This window comes from Doryrhamphus excisus, chromosome 1, assembly GCF_030265055.1.
Source record: "Doryrhamphus excisus isolate RoL2022-K1 chromosome 1, RoL_Dexc_1.0, whole genome shotgun sequence".
NCBI lineage: Eukaryota > Metazoa > Chordata > Actinopteri > Syngnathiformes > Syngnathidae > Doryrhamphus > Doryrhamphus excisus.
Genome location: NC_080466.1, coordinates 2,300,374 through 2,321,444, shown reverse-complemented (window position 1 = coordinate 2,321,444; position 21,071 = coordinate 2,300,374). Strand labels below are relative to the sequence as shown.

The 21,071-nt window shown below is 39.5% G+C and overlaps 1 long non-coding RNA gene across 1 annotated transcript in view; it reads right to left on the bottom strand.

The window, feature by feature from the left end:
* LOC131134418 (uncharacterized) overlaps positions 1 to 21,071 on the bottom strand; it is a 35,805-nt gene that overhangs the window by 5,086 nt on the left and 9,648 nt on the right. The window contains exon 2 of the long non-coding RNA XR_009131390.1: positions 4,308 to 4,568. This is a non-coding gene — a long non-coding RNA (uncharacterized LOC131134418). The remainder of the gene's footprint in view (positions 1 to 4,307; positions 4,569 to 21,071) is intronic.

Sequence of the window (21,071 nt, the reverse complement as noted above, 5' to 3'; positions counted from 1 at the left end):
TACGCCTGCGGGGGGAGGAGGAGGGGGGAAGCAGACAAATTGCACCAAGCTGTCACCGAGTACAATACCCGCCTCAACTAATCCTTCAAACGCTCACTTGTACAGTTTCCCTTACACTTGCATTGCACCTTTGCCCGCACGGCGACCTATCAAAGTCAAGGTGAGGTTCCAGTCATGTCTCATGGCTCTTTATCTTTCCCGCCAAGGTGAGATTAGGCAGAGCAGCGGCTGGTGTTTATCAAATACGTCACAACATACCAACCGCCGTTCGACAAATCACACATGACAAATAGAGCGATCTAAAGTGGATCGAATGTGTAATCTGCAAAGGCGAGAGAGAGAGAGAGAGAGAGAGAGAGATGGGGTGAGCTAACTCCCGGTGAAGGATGGGAGAGCGAGGTGTCGTCTGACTGATACGCTGTCAGAGGAGATGGTAAAGCTGCCAGCTGCTGAGAGCTATTAAATACTCCATCTAAACTGATGCCTGATCACCAAAGCAAAAAAAAAAAAAGGAATACCCTGCGGCAAAGTTTTTTTTCCAGCCCCGTGTACCCGGCTTACTATTTTTCTTATACAGAATATCTTTCAATACATTTGAAAGAAGACCGAAAAACTGTTGAGTTCAGCAAAAGTGCATCCTCGCATCAGTGAAGGAAAGAGCAGCAGCAATATTTCAGGAAGCCGAGTTGCAAGCTTTTATCTAAAGCAGGGGTCTCAAACTCAATTTACTTGGGGCCCACTGGAGCTAGGGTCTGGGCGAGACTGGGTCGCATCAAGTTTTCCAAAAAAAAAAAAAAAAAAACGCATTTATTAAAAACAGAAAAATGAATAAAATTTGCCTTGGTTTCGATTTTCTATAAGAAAAGCTCTGATAAAACATTCCACTGTTCTCAAATATCTTAATTTTTTATTTTTCTACACAAAATAAGATGAAAAATAAATAAACAAATCAAGAATTAAAAAAAAAATCAATCAATCAGTAATAAATAAATAAATATAATAATAACAATAAAACAGCAAATAATAAAAACTTAAGAAACCACATATAGTTGGTGTGTAGACAAATGATTTTTTTCAGATTAAAATGAACAAAGCATTATTAGAGCCCTGTAGACATGACAAAACACGACTATAGTCACATTTATACTCTTTTTATTTACAACATATTGCGCAACCGCAGGGTCTTGAGACGCATGCTAACTCGCAAACTAGAGCGCTAGCGACCTAAACGGTAGCCTTCAAGTTATTTCCTTTAAACTTAAATAGCCAAAAACTTACCACTTCCACACGGATAGGGAGGATAACTATTAACAGTTATTTAACCTTTAACATGAACATTAATCAAACGTAATATTTTTTTTCTGGGTACATGATACCATACAGCATCCATATCAAACTTGCGCGGGCCGCACTGACATTAAACTTTCATATCAAGGCGGGGGCCTCAAACTAGTGTCCTGCGGGCCACATTTGGCCCGCGGGCCGCGTGTTTGAGACCCCTGAATTAAAGCAAGGCTACATATTATTGTTTTGTTTTGTTTTGTTTTTTACGGGGCAAACCAACCACTAAACTCTTGCTTTCATATTTCACTTTTCTCATTTTCTGGTGTGGTGCAGGGATTAGTAATTGCATGACAGAGCAACTAGTCCGAGTAATGTTGTCGGAAGTAATGAAACATGATAGAAAATGAATGCGGTATTGATTTTGTGATATTTGTACCCGCTAATACAGTAAGTAATTCAAACGTCATAGTAGTCAGAGCGGCCTGATAATCAGACGAAAGTGACATTTTGTTTTGCTCCATTAATTCACACCAGATATTGTGTTCACAACAGATTTTCTTGTTAGACAGAGGGACCCGATTCTTTTGTTTTGTCAAAACCAATCAGCAGCGTACGGGACGCATTCATTCCCCCTGTGTCTTTTTTTTTTTTTTTTTAATAGACCCACCCAGTCGCGAGGCGTTCGGAGCAGTGAACATAACCTTTTTCTTAGCAAGATGCTTATCGATTTGAGATTTGTTGTTTGTTTATCGACCCACAACAAGCTACAGTGACCTCATCCGCTCATTGCATGCCTTCGTGCTCTTACGGATGCAACATTATGGTCCATCTGCATGGTGAACGTGCTTGAAACTAAACCCGGCTCAGTTGATTACCGAGGTTTTGACCTTTTCCCGCATTATGTTTCTGGTCAGCTTGTTTCAAATAACCTCTCCATTTTCTCAACCCGTTTCTAATTCAAAATATGCTCATAGTTTATAAACAAATCCCTATCATACGAGGAGCTGATTGTTAATGATAAATAAAAATGAGTGTAATGGGAGGGGAACATGGTAATTAGAATAATCAGGCCAACGCATGAGGGAAGACACTTCTCATTAGCTTAGTCGAAGGTGGATAATAGCATATGGAAAAGTTACAAATACAGTAAAGGAAAAGTAAGGCAATTGTAGACACACACACACACACATACATATATATACAGTATATATATATATATATATATATACACACACATATATATACACAGTAAACCTCGGATATATCAGACTCGGATATATCGTAAATTCGCTCACAACGGACAGATAAAAAAGAACCGATTTTTCTGTAATGCATTTCCAATAAAAATTCATTGCATATATCAGATTTTTTATAACGGATTTCGCCTATTTCGGACAAAATCTCCAGTCCCGTTCCAATGCATTTCCATTAAATTTCCCTCGCATATATCGGATGGCCGCATCGTGGCGCTCCGATTCGCCGAATCGTGACAGGCCGCTATACGACGTCATTTGCAGCGTTTGCAGCGTTGCCTGCGCGTCCAGGTACATTGGAAACATAGTCAAGGAAGTGCCTTTTTATAACGGATAAAATCCCATTTACGCATATACCGGATATAAATCCGATATATGCGTAAAACGGACATTTTCCGGTATACGCATATAACGGATTTCGCTTATATCGGACAAAACCAGTGGGAACAATTGAATCCGATATATCCGATATATGTATACATATATACACATATATATACATATATATATTCATTAATTCATTTTCTACCGCTTTTCCTCACGAGGGTCGCGGGGGTGCTGGAGCCTATCCCAGCTGTGTGAGAGGCGGGGTACACCCTGGACTGGTGGCCAGCCAATCACAGGGCACATATAGACAAACAACCATTCACACTCACATTCATACCTATGGACAATTTGGAGTCGCCTTTTTGGAATGTGGGAGGAAACCGGAGTACCCGCCGAAAACCCACGCATGCACGAGGAGAACATGCAAACTCCACACAGAGATGGCCGAGGGTGGAATTGAACCCTGGTCTCTTAGCTGTGAGACCAAGCGCTAACCACTCGTCCACCGTGCCGTGTATATGTATATACGTATATATATATATATATATATATATATATATATATATATATATCATACACATATCATGTGTGTGCGTCTTATATTGTGTAAAATAAGTGCTATGTATCACCTGCTGTTTTTAATGCACAGTCCAAACCAAAGCATGGAGATGGACTGGCAGGACACGAGGGAGTGAGTGAGGTGTGGGTTAGATGGATGGGGCGTACATGAGAGCAGCAGGAATAACGGCAGGTCAGGTATGCCTGTGGGAATTTTGTCAGTGAATAATTGTCACATTAGAGTTAAGTCATTTGAATAATAAGGATCACTTAGCATCGGAACAACTGCACATGAAAATGAAGCCTTAAGCTTTCTTTAAAAATGTATTGTGACAATTCGGTTGTTCCTTCTTCTGGCATCATGTTATTGTTTTTTTTTGTACTGTAACTTGTGTTTACCAGCAAAGTATGACTGACAACTTTATTGACATCACCTCCAAGTTCCCACAACAATAAAGTCTACGTGCAAGGACACAGGCTCAAGCTTGCGTTTTTGTTGGCTATGTCTTGACTGAATTCCAATAATATTCTGCACAGTTTGCTTCGGGGTCCGTACGAGTGCAGAAGTGTCTGCATAAATTGTTAATTTAGCAAAAAAATATTCCAAAAAATAAAATAGCAGAGCTTTTCCGTGTCTTGTCAGTCACCCCCAGCTCTGGGTCAATACATCCCCAAAGTCCTATCCCAAGCACATAATTAATTGATTGAATGTGCCTTCTGGAGCCATCATCCTGGTCACACGGTAGAACTAATGTCCTCACCTGCCTGAGCTATAGAATCTAAATGCCTGCACCCACCATGCTCCTCACAGCTGAGCAGACAAAGGTGGAAGTACAGAAGACAGGGAAGCCCATTCGTGGCCTCCAGACAGTGATGGGTAATTACCTGCGTCAGATTTATACTGGCAGTCATGCAGAATGGCGGACGACTGTCGTGAGCCCTTCATCGACAGGGGAGGCGGCAAAAGCTCGGTAAAAAAGCCTGAAAGGAGAACGCTGGTGGCGTGATGCGAAGGTCAGGTGATTAAATGAAGGAGCAGCTCAGGGTCAGACTCCATTGTTGGGGTGAGAGGTCAAATGACTGCGGCAATGAGTGTGTGTCACCTGCACACTCGTACACGTCCTTGGCTGGAGTGGGAAGATGAAGCTGTAACTCCAAGTGAGTGTGTGTGTGTGTGGGGGGGGGGGCACAAAACAGCACCATGTGAAATTCTTATTCTTGGATTGCCCGTCTCTTGGCTGGCATTTCAAATGAATTGCCATCATAAGCGGCATCAGTGATGTTGACTCCATATCTCAAATGTTATGCTTCTCACTATGAATGTGACTTACCTCGAAAAATGTGACAAAATTCTGCAACAAAAATAGCTCAAATGCCACTGACGGGCGAAAAGTGGTTATTTTAAAAGGTCCTTCAAGTGTTCCAAATACCTTTTTTAAAAAAAAAAAAAAAAAAAACCTTTACCCTTCGCTAATGTGGCACGCTTGAGTCGCCCAAAATAGTCAAACACAAGCAACACGATGTAACCGACCTACTGGACCATGTGGGCATGCAAACAAATATTTACATATACAGTAAACCTCGGATATATCGGATTCAATTGTTCCCACTGGTTTTGTCCGATATAAGCGAAATCCATTATATGCGTATACCGAAAAATGTCCGTTTTACGCATATATCGGATTTATATCCGGTATACGCGTAAATCGGATTTTATCCGTTATAAAAAGGCACTTCCTTGACTATGTTTCCAATGTACCTGGACGCGCAGGCAACGCTGCAAACGCTGCAAATGACGTCGTATAGCGGCCTGTCACGATTCGGCGAATCGGAGCGCCACGATGCGGCCATCCGATATATGCGAGGGAAATTTCATGGAAATGCATTGGAACGGGACTGGAGATTTTGTCCGAAATAGGCGAAATCCGTTATAAAAAATCCGATATATGCAATGAATTTTTATTGGAAATGCATTACAGAAAAATCAGTTCTTTTTTATCTGTCCGTTGTGAGCGAATTTCCGATATATCCGAGTCCGATATATCCGAGGTTTACTGTAATACCTATGCCAAAAAAAAACACATATATTCTTGCCGCAAGGCATGCTGGGAAGCTTGTGGCACTCTTGACATTTTTCCTTGTTTGTCGCATATATGCCTGATTGCAAATCAAATTGTGGTTTTTAAATAAGTCGTAGTTTGTATTGTTGTTGCAGCTGAATTACCCAGCATGCCTTGCGGGCATTTCCGTTTTAACAGTTTTAAGTTACGTGTTTTGTTTAGCGCTTAGTTGTTGAATTATGTGATGCGTTAACTTACAACAACTTGGATGTGTTCGTATTCTTGTTGCAGCTGAACTACCCAGCATGCCTTGCGGGCATTGCCATTTTAACAGTTTTAACAGTTTTAAGTTACGTGTTTTGTTTAGCGCTTATTTGTTGATTTATGTGATGCGTTAACTTGGATGTGTTGTTTTTGTTTCATTGCAAGTATGTCCTACTGCTTGATGCCACCTATATACTACGTATAGAAGGCCCCTTCGCCAAATTTTTCGCCAAAAGAATATATGATAATAAAACTGAAGGTAATTCCCCTCTTCACCTCTACATTGAGACATTTGGTGATCAGTGGCTTTTTATCGATGGGATTTTTACGAATGTCACCGTTGCTCCACTCTCCTGCTCTGCCATTAAAGTCACCTCGGAACATGATGGATCTCTAAAGCCGCACCTCCACAATTCCTTGGAGTGTTTTTTTTTTCCCATTTGCAGCCCAACATGACCGCATCTTTGCAATATTACATCACTGTAATTCAAAGTGATGACTGACAATGCCATCCTTTGTGCTCCTCTCCGCATATTCACAAATACCATTTTATGCATTATGTGTTTTTCCACTCATGATGATGATGATGATGATACGACCTTGAAGAAAAACAACGGACATCCAAAGAATGCTTAAAAGGCATGCCGGCGTATCATTGATAACAGCGGTGAGCTATCAATCTTTGGAACAGATGGCGTATCAGTTTGCATGGCTTCGTCCCTGACAGGACTATGACTATGCACACAAAGGTGACCTTTTAAAAGATAATGCACACAAGATGATTTGATATTAAATATGGACACACGGTAGGTACTCACTTGCAACCGCTTAAAGAGAAAACTAGCACTAAGAAAACTAGAGTTTCACATACAATAATCATGCATTCATTCATTCATTTTCTACCGATTATCTTCACGTGGGTCACAGACGGTGCTGGAGCCTATCCCAGCTGTCTTTGGGCGAGATGCCCAAATAACCAGGAGAAACCGGAGTACCTGGAGAAAACCCATGCATGCAAACTCCACACAGAGATCGCCGAGGGTGGAATCGAACTCAGGTCTCCTAGCTGTGAGACCTGCGTGCTCACCACCGTGCAGCCTCCAATAATCATCACTGCCTTAATTACTATTTCTCATTCTCATTTTTTCCCCCCGACAAGCCATAGTAGCGTGAATGAAATGAAAAATAACTGGTTGTTCCAATGTTCCATTTTGCTTATCAACACGTCCAAGAAAGAGCAACCATCTCAATCCTTATTAATTCTCCTGTCAATTAAAAGCACTGTAGGTGATGGCAAATTAATGTCTGCAAGCACATACTCGAATTATTAAACAGTAACAGGATTATGAGTGGTTTCTTTCCTCTTCAATGATGACACCCAGCAAAACTTCTGCATCCTCCTGTAATGGTCATAATGTAACATATATAACCGTATTGCCTCATTCACACAATAATGGTATACTATCACTCATGTAAAGTATCTCATTCATTGTAGTCATCTATTGTGTGTGATTCAGCCAATATGTTATAATATTAAACTGCTCGATAAGAGAACTCACATTGTAGCAAACTACCCACAAAATGAAAAAAAGTCAGCTAATATGTGGCCTCATTCATTGACATCTTCACACGGGGACTTTCTCAATTCCCTCATATTAATCTGAGGTTAAGAGGTGCCAGAGGGGACCATCAAGTGCACCAGAAATGAAGCTCCGTGGTCATGTCGATGTTGAGCAGATGGTCTGCACGGCGTTTGGCTTTTTAGTATTGAAGAATACAATCCGTTTTATAAAAAATGTCTATACTATTTAGCTTCCGTTCTTCAAGTTTCTTTTAGGAAAGTAATATTTCTGAAGTAATATGCACATGCAGTAAACCCTCATTAGTTGTAGATCCAACCATGACGCAGAAAATGATCTTCTAAATAAAATTATTATTAATATTTATTAATAATTAATAATAATATTATTAATAAAATTATTAACATTATTAGAGCCCTATAGAAAAGTAAGCACCTTTATACATAGTTTGGTGATAATTATTTTTGTATTATGTTATTATTATTATGCTTGTTGTGAGATCATTTAAACCTGCAATAAAAGCCTGTTGTTGTGGCGATCAAGTGTATGTAATGATAAATGTAATGTAGAATGATTGTAATGACAAATGACAAATGAAAAACACTACAGTCACAATTTTATTCTTAATGGCTTTGTATTTTTAATCATTTAGCTATTTTTCTTTAAATTATTAAATTATTAATAATTTAAATAAAAAAATAATTACATTAAATCAAATTATTATTATTAGAAAATTAAATTATTAATTATTATTAAATTATTAATAATTTTTAATAATTATTAAATTATTAATAATTTAAGCAAAACTGTACATATGTAAAACTTGCTCATGCATGTTTTATTTGCACTAATAATAAGTCAAAAAAAAGAATGATTTATGAATTCATGTTTGAAAACCTGCAGCAAAATTCGAACCGCAATGTGGTGAGGGACGCGTTCAATGCCATATACAGTACAGGTGCTGTACTGTACTGTACTACGTACACTACACTGTGTTTTTTCGATTAGTTTTGAGTTCTTGTTTTTCCTGGTTTGACCAACTGTCCTGTTTTGGGTTTTGGTTTTGTTTGAGGATTTTGTTCTTGTTTAGGGGTAGCGGTGAGGGGACTGGACGATAGCCCTGTTTGGGTTGGCGCATCTTTGGGCAAGGGAGGGTTTTTTTTTTTTTATTGTTTTGTGTTATGTTCCTCAGGGTCGTAATAGTACAATTGTTAAAAAAGCCCACAATTTTGACATATATGTATATATCTTTTTTTTCCTTCACTGAGATTTTGCACTTTGTTTGGCGACCTTCAAATGCAAAATTGAAACTGGTGAGAACCTATGTATTTTATACTTTAATAAGTGTGAGACATTAAAGAGACAAAGAGAAGGTTCCGGAGTTGAACGTAATTTACAAATTGCCAGTCAAGATGTCAATCAAGACCTGATAATCTCAGGCCTTTGAATCAATGGCAACTGCATTGTTCAAGTCACTGTTCAATTCATGCTCAAAGACTAGGTAGGACACACACCAGTCAGACCAGATCAGACAGAACAGTTGTGATTGATTCAACGCCTTGAGAATACAAAGACCCGAACGAATGAGAATATTCAAAGGCGTACACATGATTTAATACTGAGGTGTTGCCTCATCTCTATACCCCACGACACTGCATCAGCCCACCATAGATAACCTTGTGTTCCCTCATTAGTAGGACAGCTGTGTCTCCCTTGGCCTCATTGACACACCGCGGAGCAACGTACGCCTGTCCCCGGAGACCGGGCCAGTCATCACCATCATAAATCCACAGGGTGCAAAAACTGGCAGCCAAGCCTGGGCAGCTAATCATCTGGACAAGTAGTACTGGACTTGGAGGTGACCTAAACGACCAACTGGGAAAACCCAGAGATACGATCAGAGATGAAGACAACTCACCGGGGGGTCCTCTCTATTGTCAACACATCTCCGAGGCTTTCTGTTCTTATCAACAACTTTCTCTTTTTGCTCCCATCATTCACGAGATGAACTCAAAGATGTAGAACAGGGGTCTCAAACGTGCGGCCCGCGGGCCAAATGTGGCCCGCAGGACACTACTTTGAGGCCCCCGTCTTAATATGAAAGTTTAATGTTAGTGCGGCCCGCGCAAGTTTGATATGGATGCCGTATGGTATCATGTACCCAGAAAAAATTATTACGTTTGATTCATGTTCATGTTAAAGGTTAAATAACTGTTAATAGTTATCCTCCCTATCCGTGTGGAAGTGGTAAGTTTTTGGCTATTTAAGTTTAAAGGAAATAACTTGAAGGCTACCGTTTAGGTCGCCAGCTCTCTAGTTTGCGAGTTAGCATGTGTCTCAAGACGCTGCAGTTGCGCAATATGTTGTAAATAAAAAGAGTATAAATGTGACTATAGTCGTGTTTTGTCATGTCTACAGGGCTCTAATAATGCTTTGTTCATTTTAATCTGAAAAAAAATATTTGTCTACCCACCAACTATATGTGGTTTCTTAAGTTTTTATTATTTGCCGTTTTATTATTATTATTATTATATTTATTTATTTATTACTGATTGATTGATTTTCTTTATTCTTGATTTATTTATTTATTTTTCATCTTATTTTGTGTAGAAAAATAAAAAGTAAGATATTTGAGAACAGTGGAATGTTTTATCAGAGCTTTTCTTGTCGAAAATTGGAACCAAAGCGAAGTTTTTTAAATTTTTTTGTTTTTAATAAATGCGTTTTTTTTTGGAAAACCTGATGCGGCCCAGTCTCACCCAGACCCTAGCTCCAGTGGCCCCCAAGTAAATTGAGTTTGAGAGGGTTTTTTTTGTGGTCTTTATAGGTGTGTCCCAATGACATGAGTGCATTGTTAGCTAGCTTATATTCTCGTGTTATAATGCACAGAAAAGGGAAAAATATATGTGTAAAAATATATATGTTCATGTTTCACAGGCATTGGATTGTGAATGAAAATTCCCAAAAAAGTGCAGTTCCCCTTTAAGATGAACTTTCAGAGACTTCCTGCGGGAGTGTATACTTTCAGATATAATTCCAAAATGGTGAACTTAGTCCAGAGTTCCAGCAGGTGGTCTTGCCAGTTCCAGTCAGTCAGGCTACTGATGGATTCAGATAACTGCTACTCTGGGCTTGTTTTGGAGAAGGCGCTGACAGAAAGGAAACGGCGGCCCGCTGTGCCGCAAGGTGCTGTTGGACCGGCATAAATATGCAGAGTAGCGTGAACATGTGTGTTTGCGTGTGTGCACGGATTTGATGAGCAGCCTGTGAGTGGGAAGTCTGACGTCCCAGCATGCCTCAGAACAGGGGGGGGGGGGCGAGACACTATCAGGGGGATCCGGAGATGAGAGCCAGGAAAAGACTAACCCAAGAGCCAGATGAATGACATCGTAGTTGAAACCCAGAAGCTAATTAATACCGATCATGTGAAATCTTATCTTGGCTGCACGGTGATGGAGTGGTTAGCGCGCAGACCTCACAGCTAGGAGACCAGGGTTCAATCCCACTTCCAGTGTGGAGTTTGCATGTTCTCCCCGTGCATGCGTGGGTTTTCTCCGGGTACTCCGGTTTCCTCCCACATTCCAAAAACATGCTAGGTTAATTAGCGACTGCGAATTGAGTGTGAATGGTTGTTTGTCTATATGTGCCCTGTGATTGGCTGGCGACCAGTCCAGGGTGTACCCCGCCTCTCGCCGGAAGACTGCTGGGATAGACTTCATCTTCTGAAGAACTCTCCAACATAGTGAAGATACTCTGTTGGCCATATTGCTAAGTATGTTATGTTTTTTGAATTGTTTGTTACAGACGATCCTTGGTTTATGGTGTTCGGGGTTATGACTTTTCGTGGTTATGAACGCATGCCCATAAATAAAACTAGGGCTGTCAATCGAATAAAAACATTTTGTCATGATTAATCATATTTTGGCCCACAAATTCAATTGCAATTAATCACAGTTAATCACAGACAAACAACCATTCACACTCACATTCATACCTATGGACAATTTGGAGTCGCCAATTAACCTAGCATGTTTTTGGAATGTGGGAGGAAACCGGAGTACCCGGAGAAAACCCACGCATGCACGGGGAGAACATGCAAACTCCACACAGAGATGGCCGAGGGTGGAATTGAACCCTGGTCTCCTAGCTGTGAGGACTGCGTGCTAACCACTAGACCACCGTGCCGCCCGTACACATTAATCTTACATTACAAAATAAAGAAGCCAATTCTATAAGGAGTGGCATTCTAACAATATTTTCAAATGTGTAAAAGAGCACATATATATTCATTATATTCGGTAATACTTGATCGAAGTTCTCTTATACTACAAGAAAGGTCCATAATGCTCTATAGAGAAGACATAAACCCTTTATTCCTAAAAGCATAATTCTTAAAGTTTCCTGATATGGTAAACATTCAAAAAGTTAAAATTATGCACAAAGTAAACACGTAAAGTAAACATGACCTTGGGATAAATGACATTTAAAACACCTTCAGTATATCAGTATGTGGAATCAAATTATCGACCGAATTGAGTAAATATCTAAATGTACTGGAATTAACTATTTCCAGAAATAGTACAAAAAGATTATATTGACAAAGTACACGGAAGAAGAATCCTGCTCACATGCAATACTATATCTACTGACTGCCACGTATACTTATACTCTTCATTTCTTAGCACTACTTGAAGTACTACATTGTCTGTCCTCACTCATCATGGAACTCTGTTTCATTTCTTCATCACTTATTATAATACATATATTATTTATTATGAAGGCCTTTATTTGATCCAGATCTTTCCAGCAGGATTTATAAGCAGGTGAATATATTAAACTACTCCTGTTTCCATTAGGCATGTTGCACCAAATTGTTTATCGACCCATATCTCGGCTCTGACGTTCCCTGATTAATGACGTTATTAGGGTGGGAGGAGTAGTGTAAGGGGCGGAAGATGACAGCCCATTTTGGCGCTTTAAAAAGGCCGGTCACCGTTTACACGCATTCGTGAATGACTTTAAAAAAGTCTTTGGTGCAACTTGAAATTGAAACACAGAAATTAGAATTATACCATTTATTCGATTAATTTTATAAATAGAGAATAGGGAGTGAACATACGCATTTGCAGTGGTGTGTTTTGAACATTTAGTTCTCCTTAAACATCCTTAAGAATAGTATTAATTATTATTAATTATTAGTTATTATAGTTATTATATAGTTATTATATAGTTATATAATATAGTTATTATATTATAGTATTAATTATAATTAATTGTGTCAATCACACAAGTCACGAGATGAGACGATGCACAAGCTTGGATCCACGACAATGACTTTTAACGTTAATTGTAGATTCGATTAGATTAGATATACAGTAAACCTCGGATATATCGGAAATTCGCTCACAACGGACAGATAAAAAAGAACCGATTTTTCTGTAATGCATTTCCAATAAAAATTCATTGCATATATCGGATTTTTTATAACGGATTTCGCCTATTTTGGACAAAATCTCCAGTCCCGTTCCAATGCATTTCCATTAAATTTCCCTCGCATATATCGGATGGCCGCATCGTGGCGCTCCGATTCCCCGAATCGTGACAGGCCGCTATACGACGTCATTTGCAGCGTTTGCAGCGTTGCCTGCGCGTCCAGGTACATTGGAAACATAGTCAAGGAAGTGCCTTTTTATAACGGATAAAATCCGATTTACGCATATACCGGATATAAATCCGATATATGCGTAAAACAGACATTTTCCGGTATACGCATATAACGGATTTCGCTTATATCGGACAAAACCAGTGGGAACAATTGAATCCGATATATCCGAGGTTTACTGTACCTTTATTTGTCCCTCAGTGGAAAAATTTACATTGCACAGCAGCAAAGGGGACAGAACCAGTTAAACAGTAAAAAATAAACAATATAAAAATAAACAATATGAATTGAATATATATAATAAATGGGCTGCAGGGTTCAATTCCACCCTCGGGCATCTCTGTGTGGAGTTTGCATGTTCTCCCCGTGCATGCGTGGGTTTTCTCCGGGTACTCCGGTTTCCTCCCACATTCCAAAAACATGCTAGGTTAATTAGCGACTCCAAATTGTCCATAGGTATGAATGTGAGTGTGAATGGTTGTTTGTCTATATGTGCCCTGTGATTAGGCTGGCCACCAGTCCAGGGTGTACCCCGCCTCTTGCCCGAAGACAGCTGGGATAGGCTCCAGCAACCCCCGCGACCCTCGTGAGGAAATATGGAGACCGGCAAAGTTACAGAGTTCATTTTTATTTCATGTGATTAATCATGGATTCATTATCGTGAGACACTAATTTTTTTCCACGTTTTAATTTCACCCCTAGTATTAATGATAATAAAGGTGACAGAGTGAGCCTCCCCTCAAAGAATCGGGTTAGCTCACCCCAGACTCTGTTTAATCACTCATTGTGGAACTGAAAATCTATTATGTCCCTTTAATATAAATTGAAGTTAGCGTGGGAAATTTATTTATTCATTCATTCATTTTCTACCGTTTTTCCTCACGAGGGTCGCGGGAGGTGCTGGAGCCTATCCCAGCTGTCTTCGAGCGTGAGGCGGGGTACACCCTGGACTGGTGGCCAGCCAATCACAGGGCACATATAGACAAACAACCATTCACACTCATTATTATTCATACTATTATTATATATTATCATAAAATTGGTGATTTATTTGGTCTCCAAGAATGCATTCAGCATCAATTTGTAGGACAAATTTTTCACTGTAATTTTATTAAGTATTTATATTTAATTATATATATTTATTATATATTCATTCATTCGTTCATTTTCTACCGCTTATCACGAGGGTCGCGGGGGTTGCTGGAACCTATCCCAGCTGTCTTCGGGCGACTACACCCTGGGCACATATAGACAAACAACCATTCACACTCACATTCATACCTATGGACAATTTGGAGTCGCTAATTAACCTAGCATGTTTTTGAAATGTGGGAGGAAAACGGAGTACCCGGAGAAAACCCACGCATGCACGGGGAGAACATGCAAACTCCACACAGAGATGGCCGAGGGTGGAATTGAACCCTGGTCTGTGAGGTCTGCGCGCTAACCACTAGACCGCCGTGCCGCCCGTGTGAAATTTATGGTTTTCTTTATTTTTCTCAAGCTGTTGCACCTCTCATGGTACACGCTCATCACACTTCAAACTAAATGTAGAGTCTAGTCTAACATGGGTGTTTTATATGGAAGTGTTTTCAATTATTGTGCATTATTATTGGATACCAGTAGTAAATGTTGCTGTCCCTGACTGGTACCCCCACAGAGTAATATGTGGTTGGTTGAAATTTGTAATCTTACAAATTATTGCCACTTACTACTAAAAAATGTTGCATTTGTAAAGTCGAGGCACACTGTGATATTGGTGATATGATATGCGGCTCGTCAAGTGTTCACTTAGTGTTCCGCCTTGCTTGTCATGGTAATACTGTATGTTTAAAGCGATAGCAAATTATCTCAACTGCGGCTTTTATGCACTTCTGCCATAACGTGGGAGACACATCCAAATCGCTTCTCACAATGAACATGTACGGCAAAGGCAACTTAATAATCACAGAACAGTACTGTAGGTGTAGTTGACCTTTGACCCGCTTCAGGCGACACAAGCGTGACTCCTGTCTCATTAACATCTGCTGTAAGACACGCACGCCGTTGACTTCCGGGAGTGAGAGACAGGCGCCATCCAAAACATACGACGCATCAGTCAGGAGGAGGAGAAAAATGAACTAATCAGCCTCTCCAGTGGTAGAATCTCCCCCCAATTTATTTCCCAGCTAACAGGCGCTGGTTAATGAGCTGAAGCAAAGCATCCCCTCTCTTGCTTCTCTCTTTTCCCTTCTCGTCCTCCTGTTGTTCCACCGGTGAGTCCTCAGTCAAAACCAATTACTTCTGAGTGCATCTGCTTGTGTGCACGCAAATCATTGGTGTGTGTCCATTCACAATTCTGTTCACATAAGAAGAACCACCTTTATCTGGACATTTTTTTGTTATTGCTTTATTGCGTGCACAGTCATTATTTTTGTAGTTGGAAAGTAGAAAACCTGTTTATTCATTCATTCATTTTCTACCGCTTTTTCCTCACGAGGGTCGCGGGGGTGCTGGAGCCTATCCCAGCAGTCTTCGGGCGAGAGGCGCCGTGCCGCCCCACTCATAAATTAATTTAAAAAATGCATATTTCGTCAGTGACGAAACAATATCTAGCCAATTACAAGCAAATCAGTGCACTCAGAATTAGATCGTCCACCCATTGGAAAACACAGGAGGTCATTATATAGCCTATTCACAGTATAACAACACTAAACTCATCACACAGCAGCTTAACACTCAAAAAGTATACCTGAATAATAAACACACATGTACCGATACAAGTTTGGAACAAAAAAAAAAAAACAACTCATTTGCAGTTTTCCCACAATGCATTGCACCTGAGCAACACATTCAATGGGACGCTGTAATGGGATGACGTCAGCCTCCCTCTGGGCTCCTCTGGCTCCCTCTGGTGATCAGAGGCAGCATTGCAGCACCATGGAATTATATTCATTTTGAAATCCTATTGGAACATGTTTGCATATTTGTTGGCTAATTTTAAAATATCTTAAGTACGTTTTTGATGCAACTTGCGCTATAAGAAAACTAGGTAATTTCACGATTTCGATTTCTTGCATTAGTATTCAGCAGGACATGAAAAGCTGTGGTCTCACAATGATGGAGACGTGGGAGGCGAGGCTTGGCTTGGGAGAGGACAAAGAAAACAAGACACAAGTCATTGCTCTGGCCTTGACGTATAAAGAGATATTGCTGCAAAAGTAATTTCCCTTACTCTCCAATCAACATCCCTCCATTAAGAAGCATGTGCAGGTCAACCTCAGCTGCTACAAAATGTCACGAGCTAAACCAGTTCCCGTCCAATCCATACCGACTGTCAATACTATTGAACATAAACTATTAAAACCATTATCTGGAAGACAGATAACTTAACAATAAATGACTTTTGGGCAAGTTCTGATTAAGCCTCGCCTGAAAATTGCACACTATTGCATCCAATTACCAGACTAACTAAGTGTAGAAAAAGATGCACAATAGGACTTTCTGCTATTAGAAATGTTTTATGTGAAGGTCATATGTAAAATACAGTTCTATATAATTACTGTATCATGAAGCAGGCATTAAATTCATTGGACTTAATTCTGTGCGTTATCACACTGAAACCGGATGACATTGAATATATTAAATCAATCATGCGTATTTGGAAACTGCTTTACACGAAGAGTCCGCAATGACAAATGTTCCAAAGCATTACTGAAATGTGATATTTCAAAAAACACATCTTAAAAATGTGATAAAAGGAAACCGATGTTGACAAATACAAAGCAAAGCATATGGAAGCAAATGTGTGAGAGCAAAGAAAATTGATGTGTCAAGTCTGATAAATCATTTCAAAAGCCCCAGAGAAGTGGCCAAAATGAGGGCATAGATTTGTACTTTTAAACCTGTAAGACGACTTCCAGGGAAAATGCATGATGGTCAATCATCTTTACACTTGCATCATTCCCCTGCTTGTCCCTAAAACTGCTAACAATGTGGTTTAATGCTTTAACGGTTACCTGCAAATTTATTTTGAGATTTATGATTTGCACATTTTTCTTACTGTCATGGGGGAAAAGGTCACGAGTGGAAGCCCACAGGTACAAACAATCACTCACATGCTCATGTTCCCTTGATAAGAGACTTTTCTTGGCTGCAGTGAAAACCACACACTCAATTGGCCTTCGATAAGATTGAATCAAATGTGTATCAATAACGACTCAATGTGATTTTGTGTTATTTAAGGTGTAGAATTTGACAATTTAACCAACAACCAACTTTTTTGGTCTGATTTTTTCCATAGCAAAGTGTTTGACCTCTTCCTGGTTTCTTATTTTTGCATGTTTGTCGCACTTAAATGTTTCAGATCATCAAACAAATGTAAATATTAGTCAGTGACAACACATTCACTCATTCAATCATTTTCTATATCCTCACAAGGGTCGCGGGCATGCTGGAGCCTATCCCAGTTTGTCGCACTTAAATGTTTCAGATCATCAAACAAATGTAAATATTAGTCAATGACAACACATTCATTCATTCATTCATTTTCTACCGATTTTTCCTCACGAGGGTCGCGGGGGCGCTGGAGCCTATCCCAGTTTGTCGCACTTAAATGTTTCAGATCATCAAACAAATGTAAATATTAGTCAATGACAACACATTCATTCATTTTCTATATCCTCACAAGGGTCGCAGGCATGCTGGAGCCTATCCTAGTTTGCTGCACTTAAATGTTTCAGATCATCAAACAAATGTAAATATTAGTCAATGACAACACATTCATTCATTCATTTTCTATATCCTCACAAGGGTCGCAGGAATGCTGGAGCCTATCCCAGTTTGCTGCACTTGAATGTTTCAGATCATCAAACAAATGTAAATATTAGTCAATGACAACACATTCATTCATTCATTCATTCATTTTCTATATACTCACAAGGGTCGCAGGCATGCTGGAGCCTATCCCAGTTTGTCGCACTTAAATGTTTCAGATCATCAAAGAAATCAAAATATTAGTCAATGACAACACATTCATTCATTCATTCATTCATTTTCTACCAATTTTTCCTCACGAGGGTGGCGGGGGCATGCTGGAGCCTATCCCAGTTTGTCGCACTTAAATGTTTCAGATCATCAAACAAATTTAAATATTTGTCAATGACAACACATTCATTCATTCATTCATTTTCTATATCCTCACAAGGGTTGCAGGTATGCTGGAGCCTATCCCAGTTTGTCGCACTTAAATGTTTCAGATCATCAAACAAATGTAAATATTAGTCAATGACAACACATTCATTCATTCATTTTCTATATCCTCACAAGGGTCGCAGGCATGCTGGAGCCTATCCCAGTTTGTCGCACTTAAATGTTTCAGATCATCAAAAAAATGTAAATATTAGTCAATGACAACACATTCATTCATTCATTTTCTATATCCTAAAGGGTCGTAGGCATGCTGGAGCCTATCCCAGTTTGTCGCACTTAAATGTTTCAGATCATCAAACAAATGTAAATATTAGTCAATGACAACACATTCATTCATTCATTCATTTTCTATATCCTCACAAAGGTCACAGGCATGCTGGAGCCTATCCCAGTTTGTCGCACTTAAATGTTTCAGATCATCAAACAAATGTAAATATTAGTCAATGACAACACATTCATTCATTCATTTTCTATATCCTCACAAGGGTCGCAGGAATGCTGGAGCCTATCCCAGTTTGCTGCACTTGAATGTTTCAGATCATCAAACAAATGTAAATATTAGTCAATGACAACACATTCATTCATTCATTCATTCATTTTCTATATACTCACAAGGGTCGCAGGCATGCTGGAGCCTATCCCAGTTTGTCGCACTTAAATGTTTCAGATCATCAAACAAATGTAAATATTAGTCAATGACAACACATTCATTCATTCATTCATTTTCTACCGATTTTTCCTCACGAGGGTCGCGGGGGCGCTGGAGCCTATCCCAGTTTGTCGCACTTAACTGTTTCAGATCATCAAACAAATGTAAATATTAGTCAATGACAACACATTCATTCATTCATTCATATTCTATATCCTCACAAAGGTCGCAGGCATGCTGGAGCCTATCCCAGTTTGTCGCACTTAACTGTTTCAGATCATCAAACAAATGTAAATATTAGTCAATGACAACACATTCATTCATTTTCTATATCCTCACAAGGGTCGTGGGCATGCTGGAGCCTATCCCAGTTTGTCGCACTTAAATGTTTCAGATCATCAAAAAAATGTAAATATTAGTCAATCACAATACATTCATTCATTCATTTTCTATATCCTCAAGGGTCGTAGGCATGCTGGAGCCTATCCCAGTTTGTCACACTTAAATGTTTCAGATCATCAAACAAATGTAAATATTAGTCAATGACAACACATTCATTCATTCATTTTCTATATCCTCACAAGGGTCTCAGGCATGCTGGAGCCTATCCCAGTTTGTCGCACTTAAATGTTTCAGATCATCAAACAAATGTAAATATTAGTCAGTGACAACACATTCATTCATTCATTCATTTTCTATATCCTCACAAGGGTCGCAGGCATGCTGGAGCCTATCCCAGTTTGTCGCACTTAAATGTTTCAGATCATCAAAGAAATCAAAATATTAGTCAATGACAACACATTCATTCATTCATTCATTTTCTACCCATTTTTCCTCACGAGGGTGGCGGGGGCATGCTGGAGCCTATCCCAGTTTGTCGCACTTAAATGTTTCAGATCATCAAACAAATGTAAGTATTAGTCAATGACAACACATTCATTCATTCATTCATTTTCTATATCCTCACAAGGGTCGCGGGCATGCTGGAGCCTCTCCCAGTTTGTCACACTTAAATGTTTCAGATCATCAAAGAAATGTAAATATTAGTCAATGACAACACATTCATTCATTCATTCATTCATTTTCTATATCCTCACAAGGGTTGCAGGCATGCTGGAGCCTATCCCAGTTTGCTGCACTTAAATGTTTCAGATCATCAAAGAAATGTAAATATTAGTCAATGACAACACATTCATTAATTCATTTTCTATATCCTCAAGGGTCGCGGACATGCTGGAGCCTATCCCAGTTTGTCGCACTTAAATGTTTCAGATCATCAAACAAATGTAAGTATTAGTCAGTGACAACACATTCATTCATTCATTCATTCATTTTCTATATCCTCACAAGGGTCGCGGGCATGCTGGAGCCTATCCCAGTTTGTCGCACTTAAATGTTTCAGATCATCAAAAAAATGTAAATATTAGTCAATGACAACACATTCATTCATTCATTTTCTATATCCTAAAGGGTCGTAGGCATGCTGGAGCCTATCCCAGTTTGTCGCACTTAAATGTTTCAGATCATCAAACAAATTTAAATATTTGTCAATGACAACACATTCATTCATTCATTCTTTTCTATATCCTCACAAGAGTCCCAGGCATGCTGGAGCCTATCCCAGTTTGTCGCACTTAAATGTTTCAGATCATCAAACAAATGTAGATTTTAGTCAGTGACAACACATTCATTCATTTTCTATATCCTCACAATTGTCGCAGACATGCTGGAGCCTATCCCAGTTTGTCGCACTTAAATGTTTCAGATGTTTCAAACAAATGTAAATATTAGTCAATGACAACACATTCATTCATTCATTCATTTTCTATATCCTCACAAGGGTCGCAGGCATGCTGGAGCCTATCCCAGTTGTCATTCATTCATTCATTTTCTATATCCTCACAAGGGTTGTGGACATGCTGGAGCCTATCCCAGCTGTCTTTGGGCGAGAGACGGGGTACACCCTGGACTGGTCTCCAGCCAATCACAGGGCACATATAGACAAACAACCATTCACACTCACATTCATACCTATGGACAATTTGGTCGCTAATTAACCTAGCATGTTTTTGATTTTTCGGAATGTGGGAGGAAAGAAGAACACACAACAGCACAGAACACGCAAACTCCACACGGAGATTCCTGAGCCGGGAATCGAACCCCGGTCTTCTAGCTGTGTGGCCTACAACTGAAGACAATGACTCATCCAATAGGTCACAAAAGACCCCACAACAACATCCAAAT